Source organism: Salmo trutta, unplaced genomic scaffold (genome assembly GCF_901001165.1).
Source record: "Salmo trutta unplaced genomic scaffold, fSalTru1.1, whole genome shotgun sequence".
NCBI lineage: Eukaryota > Metazoa > Chordata > Actinopteri > Salmoniformes > Salmonidae > Salmo > Salmo trutta.
The window spans coordinates 4,717,578-4,730,472 of NW_021822962.1; positions in this window are offsets into that span (position 1 = coordinate 4,717,578).

Genomic DNA, 12,895 nt, shown 5'->3' on the forward strand with positions numbered 1-12,895 from the left:
ATACTGTATCTAACCTATCTAACATACTGTATCTAACCTATCATACTGTATCTAACCTATCTATCATACTGTATCTAACCTATCTAACATACTGTATCTAAGCTATCCATCATACTGTATCTAACCTATCTGACATACTGTATCTAAGCTATCCATCATACTGTATCTAACCTATCTAACATACTGTATCTAAGCTATCCATCATACTGTATCTAACCTATCTATCATACTGTTTCTAACCTATCTGACATACTGTATCTAACCTATCATACTGTATCTAACCTATCTATCATACTGTATCTAACCTATCCATCATACTGTATCTAACCTATCATACTGTATCTAACCTATCTGACATACTGTATCTAAGCTATCTATCATACTGTATCTAACCTATCATACTGTATCTAACCTATCTATCATACTGTATCTAACCTATCTATCCTACTGTATCTAACCTATCATACTGTATCTAACCTATCTGACATACTGTATCTAAGCTATCCATCATACTGTATCTAACCAATCTATCATACTGTATCTAACCTATCTATCATACTGTATCTAACCTATCTATCATACTGTATCTAACCTATCATACTGTATCTAACCTATCTGACATACTGTATCTAACCTATCTGACATACTGTATCTAAGCTATCCATCATACTGTATCTAACCTATCTATCATACTGTATCTAACCTATCTATCATACTGTATCTAACCTATCTATCATACTGTTTCTAACCTATCTGACATACTGTATCTAACCTATCTGACATACTGTATCTAACCTATCTGACATACTGTATCTAACCTATCTATCATACTGTATCTAACCTATCTATCATACTGTTTCTAACCTATCAGACATACTGTATCTAACCTATCTGACATACTGTATCTAACCTATCTGACATACTGTATCTAACCTATCTATCATACTGTATCTAACCTATCTATCATACTGTTTCTAACCTATCTATCATACTGTTTCTAACCTATCTGACATACTGTATCTAACCTATCATACTGTATCTAACCTATCTCACTCAATTGTTCCATGAAAGCTCTGTCACCACCGATAAAGCCACTATAATTGAGAATTTCAATAAGCATTTTTCTACGGCTGGCCATGCTTTCCACCTGGCTACCCCTACCCCGGTCAACAGCACTGCACCCCCCACAGCTACTCGCCCAAGCCTTCCCCATTTCTCCTTCTCCCAAATCCATTCAGCTGATGTTCTGAAAGAGCTGCAAAATCTGGACCCCTACAAATCAGCCGGGCTAGACAATCTGGACCCTTTCTTTCTAAAATTATCTGCCAAAATTGTTGCAAACCCTATTACTAGCCTGTTCAACCTCTCTTTCGTGTCGTCTGAGATTCCCAAAGATTGGAAAGCAGCTGCTGTCATCCCCCTCTTCAAAGGAGGTGACACTCTTGACCCAAACTGCTACAGACCTATATCTATCCTACCCTGCCTTTCTAAGGTCTTCAAAAGCCAAGTCAACAAACAGATTACCGACCATTTCGAATCCCACCGCACCTTCTCCGCTATGCAATCTGGTTTCCGAGCTGGTCATGGGTGCACCTCAGCCTCGCTCGAGGTCCTAAACGATATCATAACCGCCATCGATAAGAAACAATACTGTGCTGCCGTATTCATTGACCTGGCCAAAGCTTTCGACTCTGTCAATCACCACATCCTCATTGGCAGACTCAATAGCCTTGGTTTCTCAAATGACTCAAAAGACACGTCATCTAGCAGTGAAAGCCCTGTCTAGTAAGTAGGGCTTGAAGACACGTCATCTAGCAGTGAAAGCCCTGTCTAGTAAGTAGGGCTTGAAGACACGTCATCTAGCAGTGAAAGCCCTGTCTAGTAAGTAGGGCTTGAAGACACGTCATCTAGCAGTGAAAGCCCTGTCTAGTAAGCAGGGCTTGAAGACACGTCATCTAGCAGTGAAAGCCCTGTCTAGTAAGTAGGGCTTGAAGACACGTCATCTAGCAGTGAAAGCCCTGTCTAGTAAGTAGGGCTTGAAGACACGTCATCTAGCAGTGAAAGCCCTGTCTAGTAAGCAGGGCTTGAAGACACGTCATCTAGCAGTGAAAGCCCTGTCTAGTAAGCAGGGCTTGAAGACACGTCATCTAGCAGTGAAAGCCCTGTCTAGTAAGCAGGGCTTGAAGACACGTCATCTAGCAGTGAAAGCCCTGTCTAGTAAGCAGGGCTTGAAGACACGTCATCTAGCAGTGAAAGCCCTGTCTAGTAAGCAGGGCTTGAAGACACGTCATCTAGCAGTGAAAGCCCTGTCTAGTAAGCAGGGCTTGAAGACAGACTGTTTGTTCATCTGTAGCCTAACGCTACATCTGATGTGGCTCTTGTAATCAGCAGCTCTACATTAACCAGTAATGAGCTTTCTGCTCCAGCCTCAAGAGCCCACCACACGTTAACCACACGTTAACCACACGTTAACCACGCGTTAACCACACGTTAACCACACGTTAACCACACGTTAAACACACGTTAACCACACGTTACCCACGCGTTAACCACACGTTAACCACATGTTAACCACACGTTAAACACACGTTAACCACACGTTAACCACACGTTAACCACACGTTAACCACACGGTAACCACACGTTAACCACACGTTAACCACACGTTAACGTTAACCACACGTTAACCACACGTTAACCACACGTTAACCACACGTTAATGTTAACCACACGTTAACCACACGTTAACCACACGTTAACGTTAACCACACGTTAACCACACGTTAACCACACGTTATCCACACGGTAACCACACGTTAACCACACGTTAAACACACGTTAAACACACGTTAACCACACGTTAATGTTAACCACACGTTAAACACACGTTAACCACATGTTAACCACACGTTAACCACACGTTAATGTTAACCACACGTTAACCACACGTTAACCACACGTTAACGTTAACCACACGTTAACCACACGTTAACCACACGGTAACCACACGTTAACCACACGTTAAACACACGTTAAACACACGTTAACCACACGTTAACCACACGGTAACCACACGTTAACCACACGTTAATGTTAACCACACGTTAACCACACGTTAACCACGCGTTAACCACACGTTAACCACACGTTAACCACACGTTAACCACACGGTAACCACACGTTAACCACACGTTAACCACACGTTAACCACATGTTAAACTATATTTAAGGCCCTTATCAGATCTGAAATTGCCACAGAACTGCCCCATTTCAGGCAATTAAGCAAATGAGGCTTTAAAGCTAACATTCATGGAACAAGACTAGAGTATGCAACAATAGAACACAAGCCATGTGTCTGGGTCAGGGGTCAAGGAAATGAAAGTTAACATTAACTGGGGGGTCATAGTCAATTAGTCTACTTACTGACTGTCTGTCATGGACCATTGAATACTGTGGGATCTTACCACCGTTATATTGAACAATGCTTTCTAGTGGGTCCAGGGTTGTATGTTTATTTAGTGTCTGGTATGATTTGTTGTCCCATTTTGATGATGTAAAAGTCTGTTTCCTATCCATGCAGTATGTAGGCTAAGTTAACATCACCCACCGCGTTATGTTAGATGTCAGAATTTCCTTGCAAGGTCATTGGCCTATTGCACTTCTCAACCATTCAGAAAGGCTAAAGCCAATGTCCCTTCCATGTGTTGTGATGCAGGGTTGAGTTGATGACTGCTGTTGTCTGGTTCTACCCAGAACAGCTGGACTGGTCACACAAGATACATGTGTTGTGATGCAGGGCTGAGTTGATGACTGCTGTTGTCTGGTTCCACCCAGAACAGCTGGACTGGACACACAAGATACATGTGTTGTGATGCAGGGCTGAGTTGATGACTGCTGTTGTCTGGTTCCACCCAGAACAGCTGGACTGGTCACACAAGATACATGTGTTGTGATGCAGGGTTGAGTTGATGACTGCTGTTGTCTGGTTCTACCCAGAACAGATGGACTGGTCACACAAGATACATGTGTTGTGATGCAGGGTTGAGTTGATGACTGCTGTTGTCTGGTTCTACCCAGAACAGCTGGACTGGTCACACAAGATACATGTGTTGTGATGCAGGGTTGAGTTGATGACTGCTGTTGTCTGGTTCTACCCAGAACAGATGGACTGGTCACACAAGATACATGTGTTGTGATGCAGGGTTGAGTTGATGACTGCTGTTGTCTGGTTCTACCCAGAACAGCTGGACTGGTCACACAAGATACATGTGCTGTGCAAGCTTGTCATTTCACCATCCAACATTCATAGTTGTTATTTAGCCTAGTTAAAGTCCCGGCATAGAGTCTCAATTCACTTTCTTCTTCTTGGAATTTAGAAAGTCACTTAAAAACTTTGAAGTTTTGAGATGTTGGACTGTATTTTTCTGAGCCAGTATTATTCTCTGGATGTTATGTTCTGTATTATTTCCCTCTGATTCAGAACAAGATGAACACATGTCATAACTCACTTAGTTCTCAGCTGTAGTAGTTCTTTCTCTCTGTTTTAAATAACTTCTAGGTCAGGAATTCTATGAAGAAAGTGGAAAAACCAAGGCAGCTAATGTTGACTTGCTGAGTGAGTTGAGATTGGCTCAGTTATTCTAACTCTTCCTCCTGAGTCCTCCAACCTGTCCTGTGATTAGTGTCTATAGAAGAGGATAGAGGATACCCTGCTCTCTCAGGCTCTGTCTCTGTCGTTCAGGACTGCTGCTCCCTCAGGCTCTGTCTCTGTTGTTCAGGACTGCTGCTCCCTCAGGCTCTGTCTCTGTTGTTCAGGACTGCTGCTCCCTCAGGCTCTGTCTCTGTTGTTCAGGACTGCTGCTCTCTCAGGCTCTGTCTCTGTTGTTCAGGACTGCTGCTCCCTCAGGCTCTGTCTCTGTTGTTCAGGACTGCTGCTCTCTCAGGCCCTGTCTCTGTTGTTCAGGACTGCTGCTCCCTCAGGCTCTGTCTCTGTTGTTCAGGACTGCTGCTCCCTCAGGCTCTGTCTCTGTTGTTCAGGACTGCTGCTCTCTCAGGCTCTGTCTCTGTTGTTCAGGACTGCTGCTCCCTCAGGCTCTGTCTCTGTTGTTCAGGACTGCTGCTCCCTCAGGCTCTGTCTCTGTTGTTCAGGACTGCTGCTCTCTCAGGCTCTGTCTCTGTTGTTCAGGACTGCTGCTCCCTCAGGCTCTGTCTCTGTTGTTCAGGACTGCTGCTCTCTCAGGCCCTGTCTCTGTCGTTCAGGACTGCTGCTCCCTCAGGCTCTGTCTCTGTTGTTCAGGACTGCTGCTCCCTCAGGCTCTGTCTCTGTTGTTCAGGACTGCTGCTCCCTCAGGCTCTGTCTCTGTTGTTCAGGACTGCTGCTCTCTCAGGCTCTGTCTCTGTTGTTCAGGACTGCTGCTCTCTCAGGCTCTGTCTCTGTTGTTCAGGACTGCTGCTCTCTCAGGCCCTGTCTCTGTCGTTCAGGACTGCTGCTCCCTCAGGCTCTGTCTCTGTTGTTCAGGACTGCTGTATGTGGTTGATATGTATCAACATCGGTGATCAGCATGCCAGATATGGATGCAGGCAGGGCCACAATCATGGGAACGTCAGCATTGCATTCTTCCTTCCACAATTAAAGTACTCAGTTTCATCCTGACAAGAGTGTGTAGGATTAAGGTTAAGTCTCAGATAATTAACCTAACTAGTCATTGTATATTTTGAATACATTTATATGCAGTAAAACGCTGTCTTGTACAATGTGAATTGGGTTGAACATTGTTAATTGGGTGCCTTTCCCTAGGGATCCCATTGTGGGTCTTAGCTTCTAGTTTTCTGCTCTAAGAGCACCAAGCCACAGGCACCATGTGAACATGGAAGCTATGTAAGGAATGTGTCAAATATACAGATTTTTCCTTTGATGGCTCAGGTCCTAGGAACATTGGGGTATGTTTTGGCACTATGATTCATTGCATCGGCACTTGTGACCCTCCCTGTTGTTTCTCTCCCCCTGAAACATGAACTGTAATCTCAGTGATGTCGGCTTGGAACATTGAAGGTGACTGCAGGGCGATGGAGGTTACATTTCCTCACCGAGCAGCTAGTGATGCTCACATTCACAGCTTTCAGTCTACCTCTTATCCTGGACAGGCACGAGTGGCAGATTTCAAATGTGAATCTGGGAAAGCAATTTTGTTTTCAAACCACAGTCTGCTTCCATCAGAGCATTATACCCAATGATGGAGTGAAGAGAGAGAGAGAATAACTTAGGTGGCTGTCTGGAGAGAGAAGGGGGGGAGCAAGAGAGAGAGAGAGAGAGAGAGAATAACTTAGGTGGCTGTCTGGAGAGAGAAGGGGGGAGCAAGAGAGAGAGAGAGAGAGAGAGAGAGAGAGAGAATCACTTAGGTGGCTGTCTGGAGAGAGAAGGGGGGAGCAAGAGAGAGAGAGAGAATCACTTTGGTGGCTGTCTGGAGAGAGAAGGGGGGAGCAAGAGAGAGAGAGAGAGAGAGAGAGAGAGAGAGAATCACTTAGGTGGCTGTCTGGGGAGAGAAGGGGGGAGCAAGAGAGAGAGAGAGAGAGAGAGAGAGAGAATCACTTTGGTGGCTGTCTGGAGAGAGAAGGGGGGAGCAAGAGAGAGAGAGAGAGAGAGAGAGAGAGAGAATCACTTAGGTGGCTGTCTGGAGAGAGAAGGGGGGAGCAAGAGAGAGAGAGAGAGAGAGAGAGAGAATCACTTTGGTGGCTGTCTGGAGAGAGAAGGGGGGAGCAAGAGAGAGAGAGAGAGAGAGAGAGAGAGAGAGGGATTAGCAGCAAGGGAAATACCCTTGAGCTCCCACAATAGGGCCAAATTACAGCTTTCATGCCCTAACGTGTCCATCCACCCAGAACAATAGAAACCTAGTTTATGGTAGGATTTAGGTAATGGTAGGTTAGCTCCTTACAAATATGATACCACCCACTGTACCATTGAACTGAAGCCATAAATGAATGGAGCTCCATCAACCATTGAATTCGCTGGGGATGTTTGAAATGTGTTTTTCCCCAGATGAGTGGGACTACTAAGTCTATTCAGTGTAGAGAAAGAAAACCACTGTAGTTGATTGATGTTGCAGGGCGGTGATATCTAGTACAGCAGGTTACTGTGGAGCAGACTCATTTCCAACATCTAGGCAGGGCTGCAGGACTGAGGAGACAGCCACTTTGTTTCTCACCACTCCCTGCCTCTACAGCACAGGGCAAGGTGATTAGTGTATGGCTTTGTCTCAAATTGCACCCTATCCTCTATACAGTGCACTATGTTTGACCGGGGTCCATAGGGCACTATAAAGGGAATAGGGTGCCATTTGGGATGCTAAATATGTTTGTCTCTATCTGATTACAACTGTAACCAAGCTTGTCATTTACCGCTTTATCTTCTGTTCTGTACACAATCTCTTCCTTATCACACACTTCACTACTTCAGTTGAGTTCACAGAACTTCTTCAGTTGAGTTCACAGAACTTCTTCAGTTGAGTTCACAGAACTTCTTCAGTTGAGTTCACAGAACTACTTCAGTTGAGTTCACAGAACTGCTTCAGTTGAGTTCACAGAACTTCTTCAGTTGAGTTCACAGAACTGCTTCAGTTGAGTTCACAGAACTTCTTCAGTTGAGTTCACAGAACTTCTTCAGTTGAGTTCACAGAACTGCTTCAGTTGAGTTCACAGAACTGCTTCAGTTGAGTTCACAGAACTACTTCAGTTGAGTTCACAGAACTACTTCAGTTGAGTTCACAGAACTGCTTCAGTTGAGTTCACAGAACTTCTTCAGTTGAGTTCACAGAACTGCTTCAGTTGAGTTCACAGAACTTCTTCAGTTGAGTTCACAGAACTTCTTCAGTTGAGTTCACAGAACTGCTTCAGTTGAGTTCACAGAACTTCTTCAGTTGAGTTCACAGAACTGCTTCAGTTGAGTTCACAGAACTTCTTCAGTTGAGTTCACAGAACTGCTTCAGTTGAGTTCACAGAACTTCTTCAGTTGAGTTCACAGAACTACTTCAGTTGAGTTCACATAACTTCTTCAGTTGAGTTCACAGAACTACTTCAGTTGAGTTCACAGAACTTCTTCAGTTGAGTTCACAGAACTTCTTCAGTTGAGTTCACAGAACTGCTTCAGTTGAGTTCACAGAACTTCTTCAGTTGAGTTCACAGAACTTCTTCAGTTGAATTCACAGAACTGCTTCAGTTGAGCTCACAGAACTTCTTCAGTTGAGTTCACAGAACTTCTTCAGTTCTTCAGTTGAGTTCACAGAACTTCTTCAGTTGAGTTCACAGAACTTCTTCAGTTGAGTTCACAGAACTGCTTCAGTTGAGTTCACAGAACTACTTCAGTTGAGTTCACAGAACTACTTCAGTTGAGTTCACAGAACTGCTTCAGTTGAGTTCACAGAACTGCTTCAGTTGAGTTCACAGAACTTCTTCAGTTGAGTTCACAGAACTTCTTCAGTTGAGTTCACAGAACTACTTCAGTTGAGTTCACAGAACTTCTTCAGTTGAGTTCACAGAACTACTTCAGTTAAGTTCACATAAGTACACTATACATACAAAAGTATGTGGACTCCCCATTCAAATGAGTGAATTCGGCTATTTCAGCCACACCCATTGCTGACAGGTGTATAAAATCGAGCACACAGCCATGCAACCTCCATAGACAAACATTGACAGTAGAATGGCCTTACTGAAGAGCTCAGTGACTTTAAACGTGGCACTGTCATAGGATGCCACCTTTCCAACAAGTCAGTTCGTCAAATTTCTGCCCTGCTAGAGCTGCTCCGGTCAACTGTAAGTGCTGTTATTGTGAAATGGAAACATTTAGGAGCAACAACGGCTCAGCCGTGAAGTGGTAGGCCACACAAGCTCACAGAACGGGACCACCGAGTGCTGAAGCACGTAGTGCGTAAAAATCGTCTTTCCTTGGTTGCAACACTCACTTCCGAGTTCCAAACTGCCTCTGGAAACAATGTCAGCACAATAACTGTTCGTCGGGAGCTTCATGAAATGGGTTTCCATGGCCGAGCACACAAGCCTAAGATCACCATGCGCAATGCCAAGTGTCCCCTGGAGTGGTGTAAAGCTCGCCGCCATTGGACTCTGGAGCAGTGGATACGTGTTCTCTGGAGCGATGAGTCACGCTTCACCATCTGGCAGTCAGACAGGACAAATCTGGATTTGGTGGATGCCTGGAGAACGCTACCTGCCCCAATGCATAGAGACAATTCTAAAGTTTGGTGGAGGAGGAATAATTGTCTGGGGCTGTTTTTCATGGTTCGGGCTAGGCCCCTTAGTTCCAGTGAAGTGAAATCTTAACGCTACAGCATACAATGACATTCTAGACAATTCTGTGCTTCCAACTTTGTGGCAACAGTTTGGGGAAGGGCCTTTCCTGTTTCAGCATGACAATGCCTCTGTGCACAAAGTGAGGTCCATACAGAAATGGTTTGTCGAAATCGGTGTGGGAGAACTTGACTGGCCTGCACAGAGCCCTGACCTCAACCCCATCGAACACCTTTGGGATGAATTGGAACACAGACTGTGAGCCAGGCCTAAACGCCCAACATCCATGCCCGACATCACTAATGCTCTTGTGGCTAAATGGAAGCAAGTCCCCGCAGCAATGTTCCAACATCTAGTGGAAAGACTTCCCAGAAGAGTGGAGGCTGTTATAGCAGGTGTCCACATACTTTTGGTGATGAAGTGTACTTCAGCCGAGGGGCTCCTGTATATCATATCTCTACTTACTTAACTGTGCCGGCTTCCTCGACGGACATATTATTGTAATCTGATTGATGTGTTGTCCTGAAGTGACTAGACACAGCACAGGTCAGTTTAGTGAAGTTAAGTGTATCCAAAAATAGCCCTTTTTTTAAGGACTCGTTAGGCTATTTGAATCGTTGCGCTATCTGAAGTAAGACAGCGTCTTAGTTAGTAGTCTTCAGAGTAGAGGTCGACCAATACCGATTATTGGAGGGCCAAAAACCGATACCGATTAATCGGCCGATTTAAATATATATATATTTGTAATAATGACAATTACAACAATACTGAATGAACACTTATTTTAACTTAATATAATACATCAATAAAATCAATTTAGCCTCAAATAAATAATGAAACATGTTCAATTTGATTTAAATAATTCAAAAACAAAGTGTTGGAGAAGAAAGTAAAAGTGCAATATGTGCCATGTAAGAAAGCTAATGTTTAAGTGCCTTGCTCAGAACATGAGAACATATGAAAGCTGGTGGTTCCTTTTAACATGAGTCTTCACTATTCCCAGGTAAGAAGTTTTCGGTTGTAGTTATTATAGGAATTATAGGACTATTTCTCTCTATATGATTTGTATTTCATATATCTTTGACTATTGGATGTTCTTATAGGCACTTTAGTATTGCCAGTGTAACAGTAAAGCTTCCGTCCCTCTCCTCGCTCCTACCTGGGCTCGAACCAGGAACACATCGACAACAGCCACCCTCGAAGCAGCGTTACCCATGCAGAGCAAGGGGAACAACTACTCCAAGTCTCAGAGCGAGTGACGTTTGAAACGCTATTAGTGCGCACCCGGCTAACTAGCTAGCCATTTCACATCGGTTACACCAGCCTAATCTCGGGAGTTGACAGGCTTGAAGTCATAAACAGCGCAATGCATTGCGAAAGCTGCTGGCAAAACGCAGTAAAGTGCTGTTTGAATGAATGCTTACGAGCCTGCTGGTACCTACCACCGCTCAGTCAGACTGCTCTATCAAATCATAGGTGTAATTATAATATAATAAACACACAGAAATACGAGCCTTAGGTCATTAATATGGTCAAATCCGGAAATTATCGTCTCGAAAACAAAAGTTTTTTCTTTCAGTGAAATACGGAACCGTTCCGTATTTTATCTAACAGGTGGCATCCCTAAGTCTAAATATTCCTGTTACATTGCACAACCTTCAATGTTATGTCATAATTACGTAAAATTCTGGCAAATTCGTTCGCAACGAGCCAGGCAATGAACGCAAGAACAGTGACACAATTTCATGTTAGCAGGCAGTAGTAACTAAATATGCAGGTTTAAAAATATATACTTGTGTATTGATTTTAAAGAAAGGCATTGATGTTTATGGTTAGGTACATTGGTGCAACGACAGTGCTTTTTTCGCAAATGCGCTTGTTAAATCATCTCCCGTTTGTCGAAGTAGGCTGTGATTCGATGAGAAATTAACAGGCATCGCATCGATTATATGCAACGCAGGACATGTTAGTTAAACTAGTAATATCATCAACCATGTTAACATAGTGATTATGTTAAGATTGATAGTTTTTTTATAAGATAAGTTTAATGCTAGCTAGCAACTTACCTTGGCTTCTTGCTTCCCTCGCGTAACAGGTAGTCAGCCTGCCATGCAGGCTCCTCGTGGAGTGCAATGTAAGGCAGGTGGTTAGAGCATTGGACTAGTAACCAGAAGGTTGCAAAAACAAACCCCCTAATCCCTCCTGAACACGGCAGTTAACCCCCGTTCCTAGGCCGTCATTGAAAATAAGAATGTGTTCTTAATCTGACTTGCCTAGTTAAATAAAGGTGTAAAAAAAAAAAAAAAAAAACGGCATATCGGTAGCCAATAATACCGATTACCGATTGTTATGAAAACGGAAAATCACCCCTAATTAATTGGCCATTCCGATTAATCGGCCGACCTCTACTTCAGAGCTTTTGTGAGTCATGCTTTTCACCCAGTCAAACGCAGACTGGAAGCTTGAAGATCTGTTTGTCATGCTTCATTCTGGCGTGGCGTTCTTGACCCTGGTACAGATGTTCCTCAGCGTTTTGACCAGAAGCTTTTTCTCAGAAACCTGCAATGTCAAGGAGATGTCTAAAGGATAGCCAAATAGGGCTAAACAAAGATGGTGGACGTATTGCGCTGCTTAAATACATTTAAGAAGACGCTCAGGATACCTATGCCTATACACTATATAGGGAATAGGTTGCTACTTGGGACTCAGCCCAGGCCCGAGGTGTCAAAGCCCTCAGCACCATCCAGCTACCAGGAAGTGCTGATTGCTTGTGAACATTGATGTCTTTGTGTGAGTGGAGCAGAGCTGGAGGGAAGTAAGGCGATAACTAATGTTGTTTAGAGTAAGTTGGGCTGTGTCCCAAATGGCACAAAATCGGGTTTGTTTTCCAATTCTTTGTGAATCTGTGTAATCTGAGAGAAATATGTGTCTCTAATATGGTCATACATTGGGCAGGAGGTTAGGAAGTGTGGCTCAGTTTCCACCTCATTTTGTGGGCAGTGTGCACATAACCTGTCTTCTCTTGAGAGCCAGGTCTGCTTTCGACAGCCTTTCTCAATAGCAAGGCTATGCTCACTGAGTCTGTACATAGTCAAAGCTTTCCTTAAGTTTGGGTCAGTCACAGTGGTCAGGTATTCTGCCACTGTGTACTCTCTAGTTTGCTCAGTTTTTTTTTTTTTTCTCATGATTTGGTTGGGTCTAATTGTGTTGCTGTCCTGGGGCTCTGTGGGGTGTGTTTGTGTTTGTGAACAGAGCCCCAGGACCAGCTTGCTTAGGGAACTCTTCTCCAGGTTCATCTTTCTGTAGGTGATGGCTTTGTTATGGAAAGTTTGGGAATCGCTTCCTTTTAGGTGGTTGTAGAATTTAACGGCTCTTTTCTGGATTTTGATAATTAGCGGGTATACGGCCTAATTCTGCTCTGCATGCGTTATTTGGTGTTTTACGTTGTACACAGAGGATATTTTTGCAGAATTCTGCATGCAGTCTCAATTTGGTGTTTGTCTCATTTTGTGAATTCTTGGTTGGTGAGCGGACCCCAGACCTCACAACCATAATGAGCAATGGTTTGATTCAAGTATTTTTCAATTGGTATGTC